The sequence below is a fragment of the Periplaneta americana genome, chromosome 8 (genome assembly GCF_040183065.1).
Source record: "Periplaneta americana isolate PAMFEO1 chromosome 8, P.americana_PAMFEO1_priV1, whole genome shotgun sequence".
NCBI classification, from domain to species: domain Eukaryota; kingdom Metazoa; phylum Arthropoda; class Insecta; order Blattodea; family Blattidae; genus Periplaneta; species Periplaneta americana.
Genome location: NC_091124.1, coordinates 133,392,003 through 133,419,732, shown reverse-complemented (window position 1 = coordinate 133,419,732; position 27,730 = coordinate 133,392,003). Strand labels below are relative to the sequence as shown.

Below are 27,730 nucleotides of genomic sequence, written 5' to 3'. Positions count from 1 at the left end.
AAAAAAAAATAAATTATGGTTTATTTAACGACACTCGCAACTTCAGGGGTTATATCAGCGTCGCCCGTGTCCCGGAATTTTGTCCCGCAGGATTCTTTTAAATGCCAGTAAATCTACTGACATGAGCCTGTCTCATTTAAACACACTTAAATGCCATCGACCTGGGCCGGGATCGAACTCGCAATCGACTATGCTACCGAGGCCGACTCTGCATATCAAGCTTTGTTAATGCCATACAGACAGTACGGAACAGTACATAGTTGAGCAGCGAGATCTGTGAAAATGAAAACCCTAAAAGCGTCGTAAGGTCGAAGGGATTCAGACAAGGGTTGCGGCAGCTAAGGAAGTGTGTGACCTCATTATCACACAAGCTAATACCCGATCCAATTCATAGATCATATGATATTATCTTCTTTTCTGTGTCAAGAAAAATTTGAATACTACAAAAGCTCATTTCCTGAAAGTGACCTAAATGTATGTGTGAAGCTTTTTCCAATGCTCGATAAAGACAAACTAAAAACGGAACTTACTGTGTTGCAGTGGCGGCTCCTACCCAAACAAGGAGGTGAAGGGCTAAATGGGTTTAGTATAGCACGATAATAGAGTTTAAAAATACACTCCCATAAAAATTGGACATTCAAGACACCTATTTCTTGTATATTAAGTCAATCTTCCGGTTCTTGAGAGCAGCAAACCTATCCGTGATGTCTTCATGAAATGGCTGCTCTTTCATCAGTTCACACAAGAGTTCTTTCTGAATAGAAATATTTGCCAATGCTGTGAGTCTTTCTTGTGAAATTGTATTCCTCCTAAAAGACTTATTCTATTTAAACACGAAAAGCTTTTTTCCACAGATGCACTTGTAGATGGAATTGTTAAAACTAAGGCAAATAATTTGTATGATTCCTCAAATACATCCTTATTTTCTTGGCACAATTTGAAACACTCCGCGGTAGATAACGACCTATTCACCTCATCTGCATACAGTAGCCGCAGTTCGTTCTTCAAACGGTCAATTTTGTTGAATATCAATGGATAGCAGTGTTGTAAATTTTCAAGTGCTGTAGAAGGGAAATCTTTAGCATACTTATCAAATTTTGAAGTATCCACAAGGCCGAGAAATTGCAAATTATCACAGTCTTGAAACCTTACTTTCATTTCCATTGAAATAGTATCCAAAATCTCGAAAAACAAAATTCTGAAATTTCGAAAAATCTCATCCTCTGTCATGGTACTGTACTCTCTTCTCCGAGTTAGGCTGGTCATTCCTTTAACTTTCTCAAATAATTCCGAGAAATACTGGTCATTTCTTTTATTGTTTATTACAGCACAAGTACTTTTTATCTTGGATATGCAGTATGTAATGTCCAGCGATTTTTTCTTTAGAACATCAAATAGAACATCGGTAAATGAAAAAATATCATTGAATTCTACAGCCAGAAAGGTAAATTCAAAACTATTCATATCGTTCAGAAACCCCTTACTAAGTTGAATAGATTTCTTGTCAGACAGTTTGTCATTCATAATTAGCTCAAAAGCTTGTTTCAAGTTTTCCCAATCCTCTACAATTACATTGAGTAATTATGAATTAGAACACCAGCGAGTTTCTGCTAACGTTGGTATACGTCTAGCTGAGAGTGAATCTATTACGTGTGTTCTTTTTGATGAATGGTGGAAAAATGACGGAATCCCACTGATACTCGCAAAAAATATGCGACATTCAGAATTGCATTCTAAACTCTGTTGCAACACCAAGTTTAACCGATGAGCTAAACAATGCACGAAAACAGATTGAGGTGCTTTGTCCTTAACTTTCTTCTGGAGACCGTTCAAGTGACCCGCCATTACGCTTGCTCCGTCATAGCACTGTGCTACCAATTTTTTCTCATAAGCAAATTCTGGTAAAACCCCATCCAAAAGGCTGAACAATGCTTCAGAGGATCTATCAGCACTAGCATTATGAAACCCCAGGAAACGTTCTACAATAATTCCTTCAGAATTTACATATCTTATTATCATAGAACACTGTGATGTCTGAGTAATGTCTGTGCTATCATCAACTTCAATAGCAAAAAAAAGTTGTGTTATGAATCTCATTTTTCACATGGTCATTGATGTAGTCAGATATACAGTCTAGCACTTCATTCTGTATGGTCTTAGAATCACCGGTGAACACATTGCTAATGTTAGAGTGGTTTTGAATTTCCAGCGGACTCCTAGATATTAATAATGCAAGTAGTTCCTTGAAAATGCCTCGATTTATTGAAGAAACACTTTCATCGTGACCCCTAAATCCAAGTTCTTATTTGCTTAAATATAGCACTGAATCAATTATAAGTTGGAAAAAAATCCTATTTAAGCGAACATTTTCATTGAAATGGACAAGATGTAACCTTGCATTTTCCCGAATGGCGTCAGCAATTGTATTCCTATACTTCAGGAAAGTGTTGAGTTGCAATTTGCATTTCAGATGTTGGGCAGAATCTTTGTGTTAGTTTAGAGCCCGCGTTATGTTCTTAAAATCTGAAAATCCTTCTTTATTCCAAACATTGTAATTATTGCTAAAAAGCAAACAGGGCCAACAAAATAATTTCCCTAAATAAGGGCTACTGCATAGCCACGGAAATTCAGAAAACCAAGAGTTTTTGAAGTTAACATTATAAGATTTACCGTTTTTTTTCTTTTTTACACTAATACTTAATGCTGTGGTAGGTTGTCCTGTTGTCAAAATGTCTTTTTTGTCTTCGTCTTTCCATCTGGAAAACGGTGTCTCAAGTAACGCACATACAGTATCACTAAACTGGATTCATTATCACAGACACACGCTTAACAAACTTTCACTTAAAAACTGTCTAACACCCGCACAAGGAAAAAGGCAGAGCCATACTGTGGGTGTGGGTGGAGGCGTCAAGGCGAGGAGCGAACAATATTGAGAGGGTGGCCTTTGCTAAAAACTGGTTCGGAAGTCCACAGCACTGATGCGGGGATGCTTAGTTGTTGAAAACATCCCTTCACACGGGTAGTAAAATCACAGTTTTCTGAGAGAACTTGACGTCACGTTGTCATGGTAACCAGCTGTTAGGGGAACGACGTTGTTTGGAGGACACGTTCTGTTCATGTCCACTGACAGGTATACTCCTAGAGAGAAAGAACATGATGAACCCTCGCTCGCTCTTTGTCTTCTTCCCTTCACTCGGTAAGTCGAGTCTCGCTAAAGAATGTCACAAAATACAGTAGACATACATTGCAACAGTATTATAAACAAGTAGACTGAGACTTACGAATGAAATATTACATATGCGATTCGTTAATGTATCTTATAGCATTTAATTTTAAATTTTAAGTGAAGGGCCCCTTCACTTCACTCCCTTCACTCGGCGAGCCGCGCCTGCTGTGTTGTATCAGAGACAAGAATTCAGAAATATCAGTGACGCAGTCAAACTCTTGCAGTTTCTTCTATCTGAGAACTTGCAGGCCTCATTTTCAGAAGTTGTGAAACTACTATGCATAGCTATCACCATAACAATGACAATTTCCGAACAAGAACGTTGCTTTTCGTGTTTGAAGAGAGTAAAATCCTATCTTAGAAATACAATGAGAGAAGAGAGACTGACCGCATTAGCTATGTTTTCCATTGTAAAGACTATGTTAAACGACATATAGGATTTTAATAAGAAAATGATTCAAAAGTTTGCAACCTACAAGACAAGGCGCATGGAACAATCTTTAAATAAGGTACGTTGCATGATTTATTTTTGTATGCAGCCCCCCGAAATCAATACCCACGAGCCGCCACTGCTGCCATCTAATTGTTACATAAGGAGTCACGTCATAATTCCCATTTGAATTGCATTAGCGACTGTACTGCCATCTCGTGTACGATTACGGCGGACGTGTGGCGATCCTGGCGGTTGTTCTCTTCAAAGTGCTGCCGATTTTAACATAGCCATGAGTTATCTGTTACATATATGATCTAGGGTTACAGATATAATTTCATCTGAAAAAAGCTATAATAATAATAATAATAATAATAATAATAATAATAATAATAATAATAATAATAATAATAATAATAATATGAACTACTGTTTTTTAAACTTATCTAAGTTACCAGTTTATCTGAATACATTAGAAATGTAAAGATTATTACTCAGGACCAGGGGCGGCTGTACAATAAGAACTGGAGAGCTGCAGAACTGCCATTTGCATGAACCTGCAAATGTAAAACGTGTTTTTATGTAATCTAGTTCATTGTTTCATTTGTATTTCTAATTCATTCTCCTTCGATTCGAGATTTTACTGTCTGTAGGAGCCTTGAACTGCTCGAGAATTTTATCTGTAGTGTATTTTTTGGATCTATGATCGGCAGTTTCTGGAGCTCAATGTAGGGTAATCGGTAGCAGAAAACTTGTTTTCTTAATTTTCCCATAAGACTGCATTAGAGCTGCAACCAAAGCAGCTCTCTCCCCCAAAAAAAAAAAAAAAAAAAAAAAAAACGCCAACACCCTCATCTCTTTATGACCTGCGTTAGGAGAACACATAGGCTTCTGGATTTACTGTATGTCATTACAGTTCTAGTGTGTTAAATACTGTGGGTGTGTCTAAGGAAATACTTTATTTTAAAATGAATGAAATGAAAACCTAAACGACCAACCCTTTTCTAAATTAAAAGAGAAATTGCACACAGAACTCCCAGCTCAATGTCTTATAATTCCGTCTGCCGGTACGGGTGTAGGCTAGAAAATTTGGCGTAACGAAATTCGGTAGGAGTTAAAAGCTTTCGAATTATGGGAAGTTCCTGATGATTGTTCATTCCGGTATCAACATGTGGAACATATCTCCACTAAGTAGTTGTGCCGGATGGGAGAAGTGTAGCGCACGGGGGGGGGGGGTAGGGCGCGCGGATGGTTAGAGTTCAATTTCGGGTGCAGAGTCAACTTTGAGAAGGCGCTGTAATTACACGCTTTATCCGATTTAAATGCAATAAACAGCATGCGTTTGCTAAATACACTATTTTTCATGCAGAACTGCTAACCTCTGTAACCGCGAGCCGTTACTGCTTAGGACTACCATTTTTGAAGTAGATATTTAAATACAGGAAGGGCAAAATAAAACTGTCCCGGAAAATCTATAATATTTACAAGGTTGCCAAGGTGGTGTGTGCTGTTGCGCCGTCTTGCTGAAAATATCCATACAGTCTTTCATCTTCTGTGAGTTGATCCACATATGGATTAAGCAGATTCTGGACATACCGGTTAGCATTAACAGGTAAGTGAAAGAATCGTGTTACGATGCGGACATCTGACATTCCGCACAAAATAACAACCTTGAGATTGTGCAATGGCTCTTCCAAGTACTCATGGGGATTTACTGACGCATAATGGCGCATGTTCTGTGAGTTAACATACTGTGACAGCCCCGTCGAGACTCGATCACGCGTCCCACACAGGGCAGAGCTCGCGTGGAAGGATCAGGCGACGCGACAAATGAAGTTGCGCGCGCATCTGCTTCCTAGGGCATGTGCTGTGGCGTAGAGAGGAGAGGAGTAATGCGCCTGCGACTGGGGGAAGAAATCCAGAGAATTCGAGAGGTGCCATCTTCCGGACATCCGTAGAAATTTCCAGCATCGTACTCTCTGGAAACTACGATTTGGTTATAAAAGAAGAGAGGCAAGTGAGCAGGAGCAGTTGTTGTTATAGTCGATGGACAGCAAGCCAGCCAGTCTTGTGTAGCAGTGAAGCCAGCTTGGAGACCGGAGTTCGACTTGAGTGTGTCCGCAGCTGTGTGAGCGTCCGAAGTCCTGAGTTTGAGTGCTGTGGACCGCAGTTGGGGGGCCTGAGTTCGAAGTTCAGGGGACTGTCTCTGAAGGTCTGGGGTTCGAGATACTGTGAACTCGAGTGACTGAGCTAGAAGAACTAGCCAAGGCAAACGAACTGCGAACTGAAAACTGACAGTTCTGATTTGTAAATAGTACTTTGTGAACATTAGTTAAGATTAACAGTTCATTGTTCTCAATAATCCAAGTAAATTGTCATTGTCGTCTATGGAGTGCAGTAACGAATACTGTGTTATTATGTGGAGTGAAAATCCCATTGTTGACGGAAGTGTTTACGTTCAATTATAGAAAGTAATTATTGTCGTTTTAACAATAAAATTACATTATTGTTTTGTAAAAAAAAGTTTCAATACTCTAACAGGCTGAACCAGGCCTCATCTGAAGAAATGAAAAACTGAGGATCCGAAAGTCCAGATTCCACTTCACTCAGAAACCACCGGAGAACTCAACACGCGAAGGTTCGTCTGGACGCTGTAACCCATGCACAACAATAAATCTCTAAGGATACAGATGCAGGTCCTTTTTGATAAAGTTTCGACACGACATTCTCTTAATTCTCACTTGACAGATAAACGGCGTTGCGATTTCGTCGGACTTTGTTCCAGGCTTTTCTGCACTCGAGCAATGTTTTCTGGTGTTCGAACTCTTTTTCGGATAGTTAAGGTTTTTATTCGCTACAAACCCCGTTTCACGCCATTTTGCCACTAAGTTTTGCATTGCAGTCTTTGCTGAAGGTTTTACCAAAACACTCCAGTCTGAAGCTCTTGCGCAAACAGTTCCGCACACCTTTCCTATGAATTGTACTTCGTATAACACTCGACAACGAACTCGCGTTGTTTTATCGTGAGCACCATTTTGTCTTCATTCAACTGGCCACTAAACACGTCTGCTCCTCTCACTCAAACGTAATGACACAGCGAAGCTCGGGACAGAGCATGTGGGAGATGCACGCGCGGACATGTGACAGCAATCCATTTTTGCTTCGAAATCACGGTTTCTTGCATTGTCAGGGTCATTTCCGCGTCAGTCTTATACATATAAATTCTTATATTTCATAAATATTTTCCACGGGCCAGTTTTATTTTGCCCACCCCGCATAATCACTGTTCAACATATGAATAGAAAATCAATTCATTAAACTAGGCTGAAAAAAAACGTAAATTATTAATTATTCCTTATGACTATTACATGTAAGAGTGAATGCAATTTATTATGCCTGTTCAATTAGGTAATTGTTCATTTTTAATTTTGAAAGATGATACTGTCCGACAAGTTCTAATATCTGCTGGAAGAAGATTCCAGATTCAAGAGGTGTAGAATGTGAATGATAGAGAATAACAGCATGTTCTGTGCTTAGGTATAAGAATAATAGTTTCTTGTTGAGACCGGGTGCCAAAGTTGTGAACAGATGAGAGATTCTGAAACCGACATGACAGGTAAGATGGACAAGAAGTGTGCATGATTTGATACAACAGCGAGAGTGAATGTAGTTTTCTGCTTTTCTCAAGTCGGAGCCAAGACAGTTTTCAAAGTATGGTGAAATATGGCCATATTTTCTAATGTTGCATATAAATCTAATGCACATACAGGGTGGAGCATTTTCGATTACCTACTTTTAGGTTATCACTGCTAAGCAGGAGTAGGGGAACACATTAAACTACCTATGTTTACAATGTTCATTTGGATTTCAGAAACTATGGAGCGTTGGCCCGTTCAGCAGCGTATATTCTGCGCAGAGTAGTTTATTGCAACAAGGTCCGTGCAGCGGGCATTCTGGAGGGAGTATGGAGATGGACACAACCGCACAGCAGTTCCTACACGCAAGACAATGCATGGTGGACCCAATGGCATAACGATGAGAGTGTTCACAATCGACCACACCCGCAGAGAAGAACGGTACGAACACCTGAAAACATTGCGCGGGCAAGTGCTGCTCTCCAAGAAAGTCCTAAACGTTAGCAAGGCGTCACTCACAAACATTGTACTTAACACGATGAAGCCTCCATAGGATCTTGCATGATGACCTTCACTTCCACCTGCACAAGATGCAAATGGTTCAGCACCTGAAGAAGGAAGACAAGGCCTTAAGAGTACAGGTCTGTAACGCACCGCTAACGGGATAAATGCCGATCCTGGATTCATTAATTCCCTGCTTATGACTAATGAGGTTAATTTTCACTTGACAGGGATGCGAATTAACAGAATTTCAGGTATTGGGCGCCTCAGAGATGAAGACAAGAATCAGAGACGAAATTGCACACATTACTCCTGAGCTCATGGCACGTGTCATGTGAAGCTTTTCAGATCGTCTGACGCAATGTATTGCAAAGGAAGGAGGGCATTTGAAAGACATCATTTTCCACAAATAACATGTAAAATGTAAATCCAAAGGTGTACATTGTGTTGTAAAAGTGCAAAATATACCTTATATTTCACTACAAGTGCTTTAATCTTTCTTTAAAACTAGGTAATCGAAAATGCTCCACTCTGTATTATGAACACGCTGTAGATTTATGGCTAATTTTGAAGTTATATCAGTTAATAGAACATCGCAGTAATCAAATAACGGCATTAAAAGTGTTGGGATAAAGAGTTTTTTCAGAGAAAATGGGAGGAAATGCTTTAGGGTACACAGGAAAAACGATCACGGTCCTTCAAAAATCGAAATTAAGTTAATAATGCCATCTTATAGTGGAAAGGGAGTACTATCATGTGGTCTAGCTAGTTTTCTGTTAAAACAGTCATGGTTCTCGAAAATGAGGGTTGAAGTTTCCATGTACTTCAGAAGAACGATCAAGCTCCAGTCGGTTCTGTGGAAGAACGATCAAGGTCCATTTTTCTACTCTGCTTTTTCTCCTATGTTTTACCGTATAATGCTGCAGCTTTGTGTTCCTGGCCTTCCGGTCTGAACAATAATTTAAATACTTTTCTAATGTTGAGTATGAATTCAATGATTATTTTTCCTACTAAAGTAAACAAAGTCTTACATTGCAGCTTGTTCCATCAACATTTTTTCAGGTTTGTATTTTAGTTGTTTCTGAGGGTGTCTTAAAGTTAAGTATTACTGTAAATGAAAAGGAGGTATCAGAAATAACAGAGAACATGGCTGTACAGAATGCGAGTATAAAGACTATAAAACTTTTTTGACGTATTTCTAACTCATCGAAAAGAATGTAGACCAGTCATGTTAATTGATGCCCATAGGAGCAAGCGCGCGCTTTAGAGCTCAGGAGAGCCTGAGCGCTTTACAACGGAAAGGAAAGAGACAGACGAAAGAGGTAGTATATGCCGCTTGGTCGAGCTATATTCAGGGATGGCCAGCACTGATTCAATGGATAAAGGGAAGAGAACTTATTAAAACTGTATCCATGTTAATTTTTAGATTTGTCTGAGAATTATAAGTGCATTATAAGAATGTAAGTTTTAATTTTAATGCTCATTTTTCACAAGTTTGATTTTTTTTATTCAAAAGAAATATTTTCTCAACTTTTTTTTATAGAAAAGTGAAATTTTCAGATATACACCTATTTATTTAGTAGGCTTAAAGAATGTTTTCGTAAATCTAATATACCGTAAATACGTATTACTGAAGATAGTGTATTGAAAATTTTGAAAATATTCGCATGGAAATTGTTTGTAAGGAAATGAATTAACAAAGCAATTGCTGTAACATCATAAGCAAAAGATATGTCCCCATGTGTTGTAAAAATGTCAGCTCTATAACTTCAGCACGTTTCGAGAGAATAATTTAATATTCTGGTGATAGGAAGTTGCGCACCAATATCACCAAAAAGAGTTTTGTTATGGAATATTAGTTACACTTAAAACATATACAGCACCTAGGTAACTTTGCTTTGTACTGTAATATTGTTTTGATTGGTTTATTGATTACTTTTATAACGCTAAAGGTACCATCAATATCAATTCCAACTTATCATGTCATACTCAATCTCATATTTTGGGATATCACTTTCTTTATGAATGATGTATTTCATCCATTTACAGTATAGTTATACTACTATGAAATTTATGTGAATATTTCTTCTTAACTCTTTATTATTATGTTATTAACATTTAAAACACAACTGCAATATTAAGAAATTGGTATTAGTACTTTTGTTTTACAGACAATATAGATAATATCAAACAGAAAGAAGCCATATAAAAATAACGACATAAAATTTCACGTTCCGTCTGAAGTTTGTGCACCACTGTTTTCTTAATCCAACAGGCTGCTTATTCATATATACAACCCTTCCTCTTTCCATACTTAGCGCTTGATGCCCGCGCACGACGTCAAGGTCAGAAAAATGCGATTGTTTTGACATCACTGATATTGACCATGAATCACATTACATTGTTCAAGTGTTCAGGATTAAGGTATTCTCAGAATATTTTACTTGTAGAAAGGAGTAGATTAATGAGGGAATGAAATCTAATGGCTTTCTATGCTACATAGAATGCTCACCTAACAGAGCTTATGACTGTAAATACTATGAAGTCATACAAGGAATATTAAATGATTTTTGTGAATTAGTATAACATAAGTTTTGGGTATTCCAGAAGTGATTCATGTGTTTGCGATAAATTCAGAGAAAATATATCTAAAGTTGAATTAGAAATAAACAACGATATAGATGCAACTCAGATACACAATTTGAATAGACAAAAAACATATCTTAAAACGACTCAAAATGAACTACATAAGAGGAAAGGAGATACGTTGTATTAGGTAAAGAGTTCTGAATGTTTGCATACGTTTGAAATCCAGAAAGTCTATGATTAAGGAAGAAATTGTTATGGATTACCAAAAGAATCTTCCGATTCTTAAAAGTTCAACAAGTGAAGCATAATACCGCAGGCAATTATAATTTTTGTGCTATGTCCATACACTTTCTACGGGAAAATTTGTATTTTGTAATATGACGAAACAGTTTCGAATAAAGCACCTTATGAGGTATGCTAAATGTTGTGGTATTTCTGTTTTGAAATTCTGCCTGACTCTGTGCGTGAATTCAATATGTACTATGAATGCTGTTGAGGACAGAATAACAAATTTTATTGTGATCTGATTTTTTTCATTTCTTAGTGCATACAAAGAAGAAATTTCCAACAAGAGGCCATTCGTACCTCGAGTGCAATAATAATAATAATAATAATAATAATAATAATAATAATAATAATAATAATAATAATAATAATAATAATAATAATAAGGGATTTATAAACCAGAAGATAAGATGTGAGTTTCCTGATTGGTGATATGAGGTTGCTAGTAATAGGAAGAAACCTTAACCATTCTTCATAGTTGACTGGAAGATAGAAGAAGTGTTTTATGGATGGGGAGAATTTCTGAATAGCTACTGCAAAATAAAACTCCTTTCGTCTAGAGATTATATATATAAAGTAATACATCTTGATTATACACTAAAATGGTATTCCTGATAGTAATCCAGCGGACGATAAGAAATCTATATACTGAGTTACTATGTTTTTGTCAGTTTTTAATTTTATTTACCGTATTTTAATTTAAAATACTATTAAGTATCCAAATTGGTCTTTAACAGTCATTTTGTAACATTATTTTAATTATACTTCAGACCACTGAAAATAAAATCAGAAGAAAAATCAAGCGAAAGAATTGAAAATTCTCAACAGCTTTAGTGATTACATTATATTTCAAAAAGGAAAATTTCAATGACTTCCAAATAATGAAACAGTTCTGCAGTCCCACAGTACAAGACCAATGAAAGGAAAACAAGAATTATAATTTTATATTACACATCAGATGGCCAAAAACAAATTAACTGTTTGAGTTAGATGTAATGCATGCTGTATCCCATGTATCTCGAAGTTTTCTATTTGGACCTTGATCGTTCTTAGTTTAGAAGTTAACACATTGTTAGTTTATATTGCATTTTTCATTGTTGCCATCCAACTTTAGAACAAAATGCCATCGTTTAATGAATAAAAAACAATCGTTATTTACATTCCACTATGTCAAATTCTATTAAATACACACATAACTAAGTAATAAGTGCTTAAAATTTAAAATTAATTTTTTATCGAAACTTTATAAAATGGACCTTGATTATTATACCCATGTACCCTTCTGAACGTACATTACACAGTACTCGTGCATCTGATCAAGGAAAGCATGCACTGATTTTTAAGCAATGCATAGCTCCTACGAACGTCACAAATTACAAATTAACATCATCTTATGTTTCCTAATCGTACTGCAATGCAGAATGTGTGAAAGTATTTTCAAGAATGAAATATCTTAGGAGAGATGTTAGAAATTGGTGAAATGTTGATACAGTGAAAGCTGAATTTCATATTTTCACAAATTAAGAACGGAATAGGGTGAAGTTTTATTAATGTACTGCCAGCATAGGAAATTAAAAACAAGGACTGAAAATACCTTAGTTTTGTAGTGTGGAGTAGTAGAAACTCGATGTGATCACTGGGAGAGCTGTGGTCCCACCCAACCCGCCGTAAATAGGTTCCTTACTTATATAGGAAAATCGTCTTACTTGAAGGAAGAAGGCGGCCATATTCCGTCGTTGTGACGTTATTTGAGGTGGAGTGGGAGAATGATTGCAGTGTCGCCAACTGTGGTAACCATTCATATTATCTTACACACCTAACAAAACCTAATCTAATCTAACCTCACCTAACCTAACCTAACGTGCTACACACCTATTGTAACATTCCTAACGTTTAGCACACCTGTTGTAACATTCCTCACAGTTTCATTTCGGTTGCCGATATTGGCATCCCTGCTACGCCTATAGCCTGCCGACTGCTGGAACTCAAGAGTCATCTAGTGGAAGTGAAGTGAAAATGCGACTCTGTTAATTACGTTTCCGAAGTTGTTTCTGTGTTATCTGCAAAAATTATTGTGTCATTGTAGTGATAATTGCATTTATATTGTACAATAAAAATTTAAATGTGTCGTGGCTGAGATAAAGTGTTCTAGATAATTGATTTCCAGCGCCACAATCCCAGTGATAAGCGTGTGAATATTCGTTAGGAGTCCGTTGGAAGTGGCAGTAGAGTAATAAAACTTGACCCAGAATAGCAACAATGGTGAAACTGAAGCATATTTGTATGCTACAGTATCCTTGTTTAAGTGACAGATTACTGGGAGATTACAAAAAATACCAATAGACCGCTGCCTGCTCTTGCTTTTGGTGATCATATTACTCTTAATTTATACTAGTCCTATTATTTTTTCTTGAAAACTGTGCTGTTTGCTATAATACAGTTAATATTTTTACTACAAATAAATTCAAGGATAAAATACACGATGAGAGGAAAATGTGTCCTCCTGTTCACTCTACAAATCTGGCAACCCTAGTTGTAGCCTGTTAAATCACAGTCATTTTTCTTTTTGTTACTTTCGTTATGTTGCACGCTGACCTAATTAAAGCACTGAAATTACTTAAGTGATGCATATATAGACTCGACTCGTGTGTTTACTGATGCGTTATACAAGTGAGGGTACTGTAGTTAATATCTTGTAAGCGGAGGGGCAGAGTCGCTCTGACAGTGCAATGATTCGCGGAATAGACCTAGTTTCTGAGGATAACAATTGCTAATAAATGTCATAACACTTCATGACATATGTACATATTAATATGCAAGTATTATTTTCCCAACATTTTAAAATTCGAAATTGTCGAGCATGGTAGCATCCTGTCAGCTTCCAATTATTACAAACGTATCGTCACCACGTTGATGCAAATAGTAAATAGTGAATCTCTTACCAACAGGATGGGTGCTGTCGCATGACGTTCCAAGACGCCACTACCAGCTGTGGCCAGACCTCACTCACTACTGATAATACTGTCCCCACTCCCGCGCTCAGAGGTACACTCACTCACTGGCTACAGTCGAGCAACGCATATTTTAAAATCAGAACATTTTATTCTTTTCAAATCTCATTTTCAATGAAACTGAAATACTCGTAATTTCGTTCTTTAGTACTGTAATAGACATACGTGCGTACAGTGCATAGGCGGTGATAGAACGATTTTCTTGGAGGGCAAAATAGGACGATATAAAAAGCTAATTCACAAATATGTTGTAGGCCTATACTTATCATGAGCCTACGAATGCGCCACACGCATAAAAAAGACAAATACACACTTTTATAACGGAGAAGGGGCCAGAAGGTTTGCACTGCAGCCCGACATTTATTGTGCTTACCACTTCTTTCCTGTGGATATGATATTTGTCACCGAACGGCCGCACTCATGTACACCGCTACGTGAACTTAACCTGGCTAGGTAACGGTGACAAAGACATTTGAATAAATGAAGGTGAAATGAGTCCGAGGTCCAACGCCGAAAGTTACCCAGCAATTCTGCTTCAATTGGTTGAGGGAAAATCGAGGAAACACCCAACTAGGTAACGTGTCCAAACCAGGATTTGAACCCTGGCCTGCTCGTTACACTGTCAGACGTGTCCCACTCCAGGTCAGAGTGATAAGGACTTCTGTTTTTGTCTGGATAATTTCTTCTTCTTCTTTTCATTATTATTATTATTATTGTCATCATCATCATTATTATTATCAGGGAAAGGATTTATATGTAAATACATATTTACTTATAAAGCTAATATAATTTATATTTTGCATTATCTTTATGTTTCACAATGTGTAGGGTTGAAAAATCCTACTTTTATTTTCCATATTTTTCCATATTTTAGAGTTTAGTACATATTTTCGTTAATTTCCATATATTTTCCATATTTCATATAAAACAGTCCATATTATATTAGGTTTAACAATAAAACAAAACAAAATTCCATTAACTTTTAAAAATACATTTCAACAATAGAGATTTAAACACATGTTCAGTAATCCCTTTAACATCAGAGTTATTTGAAAATTAGCAGTCCTATCAATAATGGGAAAGTAAGTTACAAAACTGTATTAATTTAATTTAAAATTTTTAACAGACTTCAGTTGTGCAGCTCAACAGTTAAATGCCAGTCAGAGTACACATAGGTTCAGTTTTGTAAATCATACTATAAAGACGGTAAATATGCCAAAAGTACGTCATTCAGTCAATTTAAAATCAAAACTAACAAGTTACATTTCAGAATTTAAAGAAGATGGTTTATCAACTGACAATAAAATATTATTTTGTAATTTGTGTCAGTGTGCAGTATCATCTACACAAAAGTTCCTGGTGCAACAACACATTACAACTAGTAAACATCAGGCCAACAAACAACTAAATTCCAAGCAGAGACAATTGTTTTTAACACAACCAACAACATCGAATGTAAGATCTGAGTTTAACATCGACCTGTGCCGTTCTCTCATCTCTGCTGATATTCCTCTCTACAAACTAAAGAATAAGGTCTTCAGGGAATTCCTTGAAAAATATACTCAACATACAATCCCGGATGAGTCAACACTTAGGAAGACGTATGCTCCATCCATCTACGATGAGACAATACAGAAGATAAGAGATGAAATTAAAGATAGTTCAATTTGGGTTTCCATTGATGAGACTCCCGACAAAGAAGGTAGACTTGTTGGTAATGTAGTTATCGGTTTGTTAAGTGAACAATATTCTGAACGAATTCTTTTACATTGTGATGTTCTAGAAAAGTGCAATAACAAAACTATAGTTAAACTGTTCAACGAAGCTATGGGTATCCTGTGGCCAAAGGGTATTATGTACGATAATGTGTTATTCTTTATTAGCGATGCTGCCCCTTATATGGTCAAAGCTGGACAAGCATTATCTGTTGTATATCCTAAATTGACTCATTTTACTTGTGTGGCGCATGCATTTCATCGTGTGGCAGAAGTGGTCAGAGACAATTTCCCTAAAGTAGATTTGTTGATTTCATCAGTGAAAAAAGTATTTCTCAAAGCTCCCAGTAGAGTTAACGTGTTGAAAGAAATGTACCCTGAAATTCCATTGCCACCAAAGCCAATTTTAACTAGATGGGGTACATGGCTAGAAGCAGTTGAATATTATGCCGAACATATAGACTCTATTAACAATGTTCTCCTTGCATTGGACTCTGAAGATGCAGTCTCAATTGATACTGCGAAAACAGTTACCTGTGACATAAGTGTGAAGAATGACTTAGCTCACATTCAGCATACATTTTCATGCATCATAAAAACGCTCAAAAGTCTCCAAAATAGGCACCTTTCACTATCTGAAAGTTTTGAAATTATAAATAGTACTGTGGAACAACTGAATCGTGGTAGAGGTAAAGTTGCAGATGCAGTAAGAGCTAAGGTGGACACTGTACTTTCAAAAAACCCTGGATATGAAGAACTACAAAAGGTTGTTGCTGTGATGAGTGGTGAATCAACAGTGAAGATTAACTTGGACTTATCCCCAGCAGACATTGTGAAATTGAATTATGTACCAGTTACTTCTTGTGACGTCGAACGCTCTTTTAGTCAGTATAAATCTATCCTCAGAGACAATAGAAGAAGATTCACTTTTCAGCACTTGAAAGAAATGTTTGTAACCTATTGTTATGGTAACAGACAATAAAAATTGTGTTTTGTTGAAACTACATTGGAAGATAAGGTACGTCCATTATATTTTTTGTTTAGTTTGATTAAAATGTACCAATATTTAACGTACATAGTCATTTTTTTTTAATTTTAAGTCCATATTTAATTCCATATTTTGGTAAAAATCCATATTTAATTCCATATTTTGGTAAAAATAACTACATATATATTTACATATTTCATATATTTTTAGTCCATATAAATCCGTTCCCTGATTATTATTATTATTATTATTATTATTATTATTATTATTATTATTATTATTATTATTATTATTATTACTATGTCTTCTGGAATTTGATCGATACCTGGAGACGTGTACTTTTTCAGATTTTCTATCGCAATTTCGACGTCAGAAAGTGTGGGTTTGGGTATAAATGGCTCAGCAGTTTGTATTTCAATTTCGTCTCGACGTTGACGTCGTACAAAATTTTGTCCAATATTCTTTTGAGAAGATTAACTCCATATGTAGACGGAATTATTGGGGATCACCAGTGTGGTTTTAGGCGTAATAGATCAACTATTGATAAGATATTTCGTATTCGACAGATAATGTAGAAAAAATGGGAGTATAAAGGTACAGTGCATCAATTAATTCTAAGATTTCAAAAAGGCATACGACTCAGTTAAGAGAGAAATTTCATATGATATTCTTATTGAATTTGGTATTCCCAAGAACCTAGTTCGATTAATTAAAATGTGTCTCAGTGAAACGTACAGCAGAGTCAGTATGGGTCAGTTTCTGTCAAATGCTTTTCCAATTCACTGTGGGCCAAAGCAAGGAGATGCACTATCACCTTTACTATTTAACTTTGCTCTAGAGTATGCCATCAGGAAAGTCCAGGATAACAGAGAGGGTTTGCAATTGAACGGGTTACATAAGCTGCTTGTCTATGCGGATGACGTGAATATGTTAGGAGAAAATCCACAAGCGATTAGGGAAAACACGGGAATTTTACTTGAAGCAAGTAAGAGATAGGTTTGGAAGTAAATCCCGAAAAGACAAAGTATATGATTATGTCTCGTGACGAGAATATTGTGCGAAATGGAAATATAAAAATTGGAAATTTATCCTTTGAAGAGGTGGAAAAATTCCAATACCTGGGAGCAACAGTAACAAATATAAATGATACTCGGGAGGAAAATAAAGACAGAATAAATATGGGAAATGCGTGTTATTATTCGGTTGAGAAGCTTTTATCATCCGATTTGCTGTCAAAAGTTCTGAAAGTTATAATTTATAGAACAGTTATATTACCGGTTGTTCTTTACGGTTGTGAAACTTGGACTCTCACTTTGAGAGAGGAACATAGGTTAAGGGTGTTTGAGAATAAGGTGCTTAGGAAAATATTTGGGGCTAAGAGGGATGAAGTTACAGGAGAATGGAGAAAGTTACACAACACAGAACTGCACGCATTGCATTCTTCACATGACATAATTAGGAACATTAAATCCACACGTTTGAGATGGGCAGGACATGTAGCACGTATGGGCGAATCCAGAAATGCATATAGAGTGTAAGTTGGGAGGTCGGAGGGAAAAAGACCTTTGGAGAGGCCGAGACGTAGATGGGAAGATAATATTAAAATGGATTTGAGGGAAGTGGGATATGATGATAGAGATTGAATTGATCTTGCTCAGGATAGAGACCTATGGCGGGCTTATGTGAGGGCGGCAATGAACCTTCGGGCTCCTTAAAAGCTAGTAAGTAAGTAAGTATTATTATGTCTTCACAGGCTAATAGTCTGTATCGAGTGAGGATAGGACCATCTTTTCCGATATCTACCCAGGCTTCTTCTCCATGTTGGTGAATTGTCTCTTAACAGTCTTCACAATTCGTTCTTGTCATCCTGGAGGTATGACTATTCCATTACACTCTTCGTTTGGTCATCCATTCTTTTGTTGGTTATATTTCATACTGCTCTCTAAAAATCTGGTTCCTAACATAATTCGAGTCTTGTTTTCTCAATATTTTTCTTAAGGTATTAATTTCAGTAATTTCCATGATAAATATCAATTTTTTTTTTGTATCTGCTCGTGTTTCATTTGCATAAGTGAAGACAGGCAGCACAAACGATTTATAAATTCTGACCTTAGTGTCTTGCCTCAGATGTATTATTCTGCCGGGTCACTGGCTAAGAAGAAACTGTCTACTGGGAGGAATGGTGAACGGGAGAAGTTCGGAGCAGAAAAGCTATCAGATGATAGATAGCGTTAAGTTATATAGATCGTATGCGGAGACTACGAGGATGGCAGAGAATAAGAAAGATTTAAGAATGCTGTGTTTGCAGTGAAAGACCTGCCCGTCCACCGCTGTGGAGTAACAGTTAGCACTTCTGACCGCGGAACTAGCGGACCCGATTGAAATCCTGGTTGGGACAAGTTATCTGGTTGAGAATATTAAGATTTTGTTAATTAATTTGCCCTACAGAATAACATCTGTAATATTGACAATTAATATTTGAGGAGAAAATTTCCTTCCGCTGCCGGGGATCGAACCCGGGTCCTTGGTTCTACGTACCAAGCGCTCTGACCACTGAGCTACGCCGAATTCAATCCACAGCACCGGACCGAACTCCCCTCCTTCAGTGTTTCCCTTTGTGACCTGACTCCAAGTTAGGGATATACGTTGACGTTTTATGTCCAAGTCAACTGCCATTATACAAGGGGTGCACTCAACTGAGTGAGTGTTTGGGCGGGATTCCGCAGTTAAGTGCACAGTAATCTGTACAGAAATATGCACTGCTAGCTGTGAGAATATTAAGATTTTATTAATTACTTTGTCCTACAGAATAACATCTGTAATATTGACAACTTGGAGTCAGGCCACAAAGGGAAACACTGAAGGAGGGGAGTTCGGTCCGCTGCTGTGGATTGAATTCGGCATAGCTCAGTAGTCACAGCGATTGGTACGTAGATCCAAGGACCCGGGTTCGATCCCCGGCGCCGGAGCGAATTTTTCTCCTCAAATATTAATTACCTGTTTAAGGTTTTTTTCCGGAGGTTCCCCTCAACACATTAGAGCAAATGCTGGGTAACTTTTGGCGCTGGACGCTGGACTCATCTCGCTAGCATTATCACCATCTTATTCAGACGCTAGATGACCATAGCAGTAAATAAGCGTTTTAAAATAACCAACTAAAAGAGGCCTGCCCTTGGGTAGAAAACTATAAGTGAATATTGTGTCCGTGATACATTATAAAGGGCAACTGCATAGCTCAGGGAGGTAGCGCGATTGCCTGCTGATCCGAACTTGTGCTTGGGCGCGAATTCGATTTCCGCTTGAGATGATTACCTGGTTGGTTTTTTTTCCCCCGAGATTTTCCCTAACCTTAAGCCGAATGTCAGGTAAACTATGACGAATCCTCGCCTCATCTCGTCAAATATTATCTCGCTGTCACCAATTCCATCTACATCAAATAACCCAGTAGTTGATACAGCGTCGTTAAATAACCAAGTAAAGAAATACATCCTGAAATCCTTGCGGCCTTGTAAGCTTATCTCACTTCAGATAGTAGTACGCCATTACGTAGACTCCTAATAATTTAGACTCATTACCTCTTCCATTATTTTCCCTTGCAATTTCAATTTGCGCCTAAGATGTTCCTTGCTAACTGTTTTTTTCTTTCTTTTCTAGAATTGGTTATTTTACGACGCTTTTCAACTGCTATGGTTATGTAGTGTCTGAATGAGATGAATGAAGGTGATACTGCCAGCGAAATGAGTCCAAGGTCCAACGCCGAAAGTTACACAGCATTTGCTCTTATTGGGTTGAGGGAAATCTCCCGAAAAAAAAAACCTCAGCCAGGTAACTTGTCCTAACCAGGATTTAAAGTAACGGTTAGCAAGCTTCATCGTGAAAGAAGTGTGGAACTAAAAAAAATCGAAAAATCGAAAGAGATTTGGGTCGAAAAATTTTAAAAGGTACGAAAAACGCGTACTTGCAAGGGGTTGGGGGCTGTACAAAACTAAATATGTGAGCTCCAAGCCTGTTGGCCACTAGTCTCACTCCGGGTTACGCTGCTCCACTGAAGGATCTCTAGAAAATTTTGAAGGGGAAGCCGAAATTGGACGTAACCTCTTAGGTACCACATACGCGAGGGGGACTGAGATTTGAAGGTGTGGGACCGACGAAAAAAATCGAAAATCGAAAAATCGAAGGAGAATTGGGAGGAAAATTTAAAAGGTACGCAAAACGCGTCCTTACAAGGGGTTGGGGGCTGTACAAAATTAAATATGTGAGCTCCAAGCCTGTTGGCCACTAGTCTCGCTCCGGGTTACGCTGCTCCTCTGACGGAGCTCTAGAAAAGTTTGAAGAGGAAGCCGAAATTGGACGTAACCTCTTAGGTACCACATACGCGAGAGGAACTGAGATGTGATCAATTTATCACGGAACGGGATGAGGAGGAGTTGGCTGGTGTTTGCCGTTAGGATGGCAACACGACGTCATCTGTTGTTCGATGACAAAGCATTAGAAAGGCCGTCGGAAGAAGCGCCGTGAAATCTAAATCTGCAATTTGAGAGGTCCCTGTCCTTTCAATTTGTGCCTAATTGAGTGACCTCGTATATTTAATAAACTATTTATAGTATCTGAACTAGGGCATACATCTTTTATAATAAGGGGGGAATAAGGGGAAGGGCATATAGGTCTCTGGTCCATTTCTTATAGGGCTCATCCCGACATTTGTTTTACGCCTGAGGAAAATCACGGAATACCTTAGGCAGGATGAGTTGTCTCATGTATAAGAGACTAGCCATTTTGGCTATTATATAGGAGGTGTTTGTTGTCATGAGCCTTGTTGAATCGTCTCAATTTTGAGACAAGTCATTTGGCTATATGATGGCTCAATTGCGAAGAGGGGGAGAGATGTAATTAGTTAATTAATTTAAAGTAATTAGGGAGATTAATGGGGTTATGAGTGCACGTCCGTGGCCCATTTCTTTTAGGGCTCATCCCTACATTTGTCGTAGCGCCTTAGGAAAACCACGAAAAAACCTTAGGCAGGATGAGTTGTCTCAATATCAGAGACTAGCCAGTTGGCTCTTAGGTTGAATGACTCTATGAATCGATGGATATATACTAGCCAATTGGCTCTACGATAGTTCCATCTATCAACAAAGGTAGATATTGTTAGGGAGGGATTTTGTTTAGCCCAGTTAAGACAAGGACATATTGAAGCGGTTGCACTATCCAAGGGGTCTCATGGAGTTGAGTCGTGGCTACCAAAACCTGGGAGTAAGCAAGCCTCCCTGTCCACCTGTCTCAATAGTATAGCTAATGGAGCTGTCCGGTGTCTACGCCGTAACCTAGGATCATACTGGCCGAGGCCAGATATGAGCGGGTTGGGGTTAGCACGAGCTTCCGCATACAGGTTCCTAGCCAGTCGAGCAATGAACTCGTCTATGGTTGGCAACTCTAGTTCATCATGGAACTTTCTTATCCAAGCGATTCGGGGGAGATGGGTAATGAGTCGAATCACCTGGTTTTGGACAACTTGCAGTTTACGGAGATGGGACACTGCCGCAAACCCCCATGCGGGTGCGGCATAGGTAATGACAGAGCGAATGAGGGCCTTAAACATGGCAAGGCCTACCCTCAGGTTGTCAAGAGTTAAGGCAGCCAGAATGGGATAGTGTCTAACTATCAGCCCGTTGGCCTTACGAAGAAGGGATTGGATGTGATCTCGGAAGTTGAGCTGAGAGTCCATAATGATCCCTATATATTTAATTTGGTTCATCCACGGCATTTCTCGTCCGAAAAGTGTGGGTGGTGGTGGAATGTCTTCGAGCCTCGCTCTTAGTGAAAAGAGTATGGCCTGACATTTCTCTACATTGACCTTGATTCTCCAGTCGTGGAACCACAGCTGGAGGTGATGTAAGATCGACTGCAATCTACGGGACGCTAATCTATATGTTTTTCCCATCGCCAAGAGGGCAGTCTCGTCTGCATAGATACACAGATGACTACTTCTGCCGTGGATATAGCGGATCGGGAGGTCATTAATGAATATATTGAAAAGTATGGGCCCGATAATGGAACCCTGTGGGACTCCTGCGTGAATTTCACGGGGGGTGGAGAAACTAGTGCCTACACGGGTTTTGAATGTACGGCCTCGGAGGTAGTTAGAAATGAGGCGTATCATTCCATCTGGGACTCCCATGCCCAGTAACTTAACGAGGAGTCCCTCTTGCCAAACCTTGTCGAATGCTCGCTCGATGTCCAGGTAAGCTGCAGCTACTACACGCTTCGTGCTCATAGCCCAGGTAATGTCCTCCGTCATGCGGAGTGCCTGGAGTGTAGTGGAACGTCCAGGGTGGAAACCGAACTGCTCGTTCCTCATTTGGGGCAACACTACTTCAGTGAGGCGTGTATGTATGACCCGCTCCGCCAGTTTGCTGAGACAACTGATGAGACTAATAGGCCTATAGTTGCTTGGATTTGTCTTATCCTTTCCGGGCTTTGGAAAGAGAACTACGTGAGCCTCTTTCCAGGGAATGGGATAGTGACCGGAAGCCAAGATGTTATTAATTATTTCTGTTGTGCGCTTCATAGTTGACCTTGGGAGATGCTGTTATATAATTCCTTGGATACCGTCGGCTCCTGCGCCCTTATGAGGGCCGAGGCGATGGGACCGACATGTCTCGAAAAATCGAAGGAGAATTGGGAGGAAAATTTAAAAGGTACGCAAAACGCGTCCTTGCAAGTGGGTTGGGGCCTGTACAAAACTAAATATGTGAGCTCCAAGCCTGTTGGCCACTAGTCTCACTCCGGGTTACGCTGCTCCCCTGAAGGAGCTCTAGAAAATTTTGAAGGGGAAGCCGAAATTGGACGTAACCTCTTAGGTATCACATAGGCGAAGGGGCTGACATTGATCAATTGATCACGGAACGGGGCGAGGAGGAGTTGGCTGGTATTTGCCGTTAGAATGGCAAGACGCCGTCATCTGTTGTTCGATGACAAAGCATTTGTAGGCCGTCGGAAGAAGCGCCGTGAAATCTAATCTGCAATTTGAGAGGTCCCTGTCCTTTCAATTTGCGACTTATTAAGTGACCTCGTATATTAATAGACTATTTATATTATCTGAACTAGGACATACATCGTTTATAATAAGGGTGGAATATGTATGGGGAAGGGCATATAGATACGCGGCCCATTTCTTATAGGGCTCATCCCGACATTTGTCTTACGCCTGAGGAAAACCACGGAATACCTTAGGCGAGATGAGTTGTCTCATGTATAAGAGACTAGCCAATTTGGCTATTATATAGGAGGTGATAGTTGTCATGAGCCTTGTGAATCGTCTGAATTTTGAGACAAGCCATTTGGCTATGCGATGGCTCAATTACGAAGAGGGGAAAGATGTAATTATTTGAATAATTTAAGTAAGTAGGGAGATTAATAGGGATATGAGTGCAGGTCCGTGGCCCATTTCTTTTAGGGCTCATCCCGACATTTGTCTTAGCGCCTTAGGAAAACCACGGAAAAACTTTAGGCAGGATGAGTTGTCTCAATATCAGAGACTAGCCAGTTGGCTCTTAGGTTGAATGACTCTATGAATCGACGGATATATACCAGCCAATTGGCTCTATGATAGTTGAATCGATAAAGAAAAGTAGATATTGTTAGGGAGGGATTATGTTTAGCCCAGTTAAGACAAGGTCATTTTAAAGCGGTTGCACTATCCAAGGGGTCTCATGGAGTTGAGTCATAGCTACGAAAACCTGGCAGTAACGCCAGCCTCCCTGTCCTACTGTCTCAATAGTACAGCAAATGGACCGACCACGTCTAGCCGGTATATATGCAAAAGTAGGGCTTTCCGCTGCGGGCCAATCAGGAGCTAGTTCCTAGTCCCGACCGCCAGGCGCATTCTGGTTGGTGGACACGGCAGCCAATCAGGAGCTACTTGCTGCTCCCGACTGTCTGCCGTGTGCTGGTGGTCTAAGGTTATTGATGGCAGGTTTCCTTGCTGTACTCAGCTGTAGACCTCCGTCTCTGTTGAAATTATTGCCATCTAGCTGGATTTCGATGGCTTCCTTGATAACTAAGTTCCAGTAAACTGATGTCTTGTTTAAGATGGTGGTGGCGGTGAAATCTATCTTGTGGCCAGTTTCTAGGCTGTGTTGGGCTTCTACAGACTTATCAGGATAATATAGTCCCTGAAGAAAATGGCAGAGCTAGCCGTAGAAAGCTTGGAAGCTAATCTCCAACTCACCTGGCTGAGAAACCGAGAAAAGTTATTCTACATCAAACGCCGGGAAAGCCTTAAGTCATACATTGTTCACCTTTATGGGGAGGAAATGCATCGCAGCATCCGCAAGTTCGAACAGCTGCGTAAGAAGAGGGCCAGTGCACTTTGTTCTCTGGCGTTTCTACAGAGGTGTCGGAACCAGGACACCAACCCCCGAATTGCCGTGATTCGACACCATGTCAATTCACTAGCAGCTCGGAGAATCTTCAGACGCACGAGCCAGGCGCTCGTAAGAGAACGGATACACCACACTAGGAGAGTACTGGACACCATCGCCCGCTAGCTTTTAGACATCCACCTCCAGTTGACTTCCGCGTTTCATCCACAGGATTGGGAGTGGATTAACAGTTCCACTACGTCACTAGAGCAACTTTACAGGAGAAAACCGACCACTATTCAAAGTGATAAATTTAATAGACTGTATGTTGCCAACCATGTCACACCACCTTTGGATTCTGACCGCGTCGTGGTCAACCTGACTGGCAAGACATTAGATACGAACCAGGTATCGGTTCTAGCGAAAGGACTTAACTTTGCCCTAGCAGCTAAGAAACCTCCTGTAAAGGAAATCATAAGCGGAGTGGAACAAGCTATCCACAAACTCCCGAACCACACAGCGGAAGAGATTCGCAGGGACGTCTGCGGGGTCCTCATAAGGGCCGGTAAAGCCACGTCGAACATCACAAATGCAGAAGACCAAGCACTCCGCTCGTTACGAGAGGATGAAAGTATTGGGGTACTACCGGAAAATAAAGGAAACACTTCGGTCGTCATGGAGTCCAATACATAACATGAGAAGATCCTGGAACTACTAGCGGAAGCATCATACAAGACACTCAACCGCGATCCCACGAACTCCATAGAAAGGCGCACAACAGCCTTACTAAAGAAGGCCAATCTGCCAGCCGAAGTGACGAAGTCCTTGACTCCACATTCCACGAGACCACCTAGACTGTACGGGTTGCCGAAAATTCACAAGAAGGAGGTTCCCCTGACACCTATTGTCAGCGCCATAGGTTCTCCCACCTACCGGCTGGCCAAATACCTCACCAGACTTCTGAATCCTCTTGTGGGAAAATGCAGCCACCATGTGAAGTATTCAGCAAAGTTCATCAAGTCTCTACAGAGCATCATAAAAAATCCATCTGATGGTTTGGTGAATTTTGATGTTGTGTCCCTCTTCACTAGAGTCCCACTCAAGGAAACGTTGGAGTTATTGAGACCTCACTTCCCGCCTGAGGTAATCGGACTCTTTAACCATTAGCTCAGCTCCACCTACTTCATGTACAAAGGGCAGTATTATGAGCAATCCGATGGTGTAGCCATGGGCTCACCTCTTTCATCTGCCATAGACAATTTGTACATGGATGACTTCGAGCACAGAGCTCTGGAGAGCGCGCCCCTGAAAGCAGCTCACTTCTACCGCTATGTAGATGACACTTTGGTCGTCTGGCCTCATAGAGAAGAAAAACTTCAGGAGTTCCGAGAATACCTGAATAATATCCACCCGAACATCCAGTTCACGAAAGAGCTCGAAAAAGACGGATGTCTCCCCTTCTTAGACATTCTCATCTCCAGGAAGTCAGATGGCACACTGGGTCACAGAGTATACAGGAAACCGACTCATACCGATCTATATCTGAATGGACACAGCCACCACCATCCGGCACAGAAACGAACGGTCCTGTCGACTTTTCTACACAGGGCGAGAGTGATTTCGGACAAAGAGAGTCTCCCTTCTGAGATCTGTCACATACTTAAGACGTTCCTACAGAACAACTTCGGCAACAGAGAATTCGGCTTATCCCTCAGAAGGGCCTTTTCGGACAAACCACCGGCCGAGGAACAAGAGGAGACAAAGGGCGTGGCTTATTTCCCGTTCTACGGCCCCATTTCGGGCAAAATTAGCAGAATGCTAGGAAAACACGGGATTAAAACCATCCATAAGCCGCCCACAAAGATCCAGAACTTGCTGAGACCAGTTAAGGACGACCTTGGTCTCAGGACACCTGGTATCTACAGAATACTTTGTGAGTGTGGGAAATGCTACATCGGGCAGACGGGATAGCCCAACACAGCCTAGACTCTGACCACAAGATAGATTTCAGTGCCACCACCATCTTGGACAAGACATCAGGTTACTGGGACTTAGTTATCAAGGAAGCCATCGAAATCCAGCTAGATGGCAATAATTTCAACAGAGACGGGGGTCTACAGCTGAGTACAGCATGGAAACCTGCCATCAATACACTTAGTCCACCAGCACACGGCAGACAGTCGGGAGCAGCAAGTAGCTCCTGATTGGCTGCCGTGTCCACCAACCAGAATGCGCCTGGCGGTCGGGACTAGGAACTAGCTCCTGATTAGCCCGCAGCCGGAAGCCCTACATTTGCATATATACCGGCTAGACGTACCTCCTTAGCAGCGAGCCTTCTTTCTTGGATGTGAAAAGAGCAAGACGTGTCCTGACGTGTTCTGATTGGCGCACCGGCGAAAGCAGCTTCCGCGGACAACCAACCAGAATCCTCAGTCCTACAGCAGCAAGCGAGCTCAGAAGCCAAGCAGCTCTCGGCCAGGGAGGCTCCAGGCGCCGTGCATCGTACTTCTGTCGGCCAAGCGGTGGACACCTGCGTGATCGGCACTTCTTAAAGAGCAGCCTATTGGTTCCCTTGCCGCACCGGCGCTCTGCGCGAAGAAAGCCGCGCAGCCTACGGAGGGCTGTGCGCACTAACTTCCCTAGACCAGGCGGATTCCGGTCGGGGAATGGGTCCTTTTTCGAGGAGACACCTAGCCGTCCTCTGCCCCTAAGCAGGCTTCCTGCTAGGGAGAGACTCTGTGCCTTCGTGCCGGAGTGACTGCCCAAAGGCAGGCCCTTCGGGCTAATTTGCTTTCCGCCCTCCACTCTTCTACTATTGCCCGGCCCTTCTGAGGGCTACGAAAATTTTCGTCCGGAACTTGTCAGGGCCAACGAAATTAGCGAACCAAACCGACGGTCCCCGGCGGGCTGCGCAACACTTATAGCGATCGGCTAACCGGGCTAGGCTTCGGCGACCGGTCGGGCGTAACTGCTCGGCTTCCACCCTT

The 27,730-nt window shown here is 40.2% G+C and overlaps 2 long non-coding RNA genes across 2 annotated transcripts in view; both read right to left on the bottom strand.

Moving 5' to 3' along the window:
* Positions 1–13,695, bottom strand: part of LOC138705068 (uncharacterized) — a 30,562-nt gene extending 16,867 nt beyond the window's left edge. The window contains exons 1-2 of the long non-coding RNA XR_011333571.1: positions 13,609–13,695; positions 7,811–7,899 (exon numbers count right to left, since the gene is read on the bottom strand). This is a non-coding gene — a long non-coding RNA (uncharacterized lncRNA). The remainder of the gene's footprint in view (positions 1–7,810; positions 7,900–13,608) is intronic.
* The window catches only part of LOC138705067 (uncharacterized), an 83,794-nt gene that overhangs the window by 41,818 nt on the left and 14,246 nt on the right, over positions 1–27,730 (bottom strand). The gene's annotated exons all lie outside the window — the stretch shown is intronic.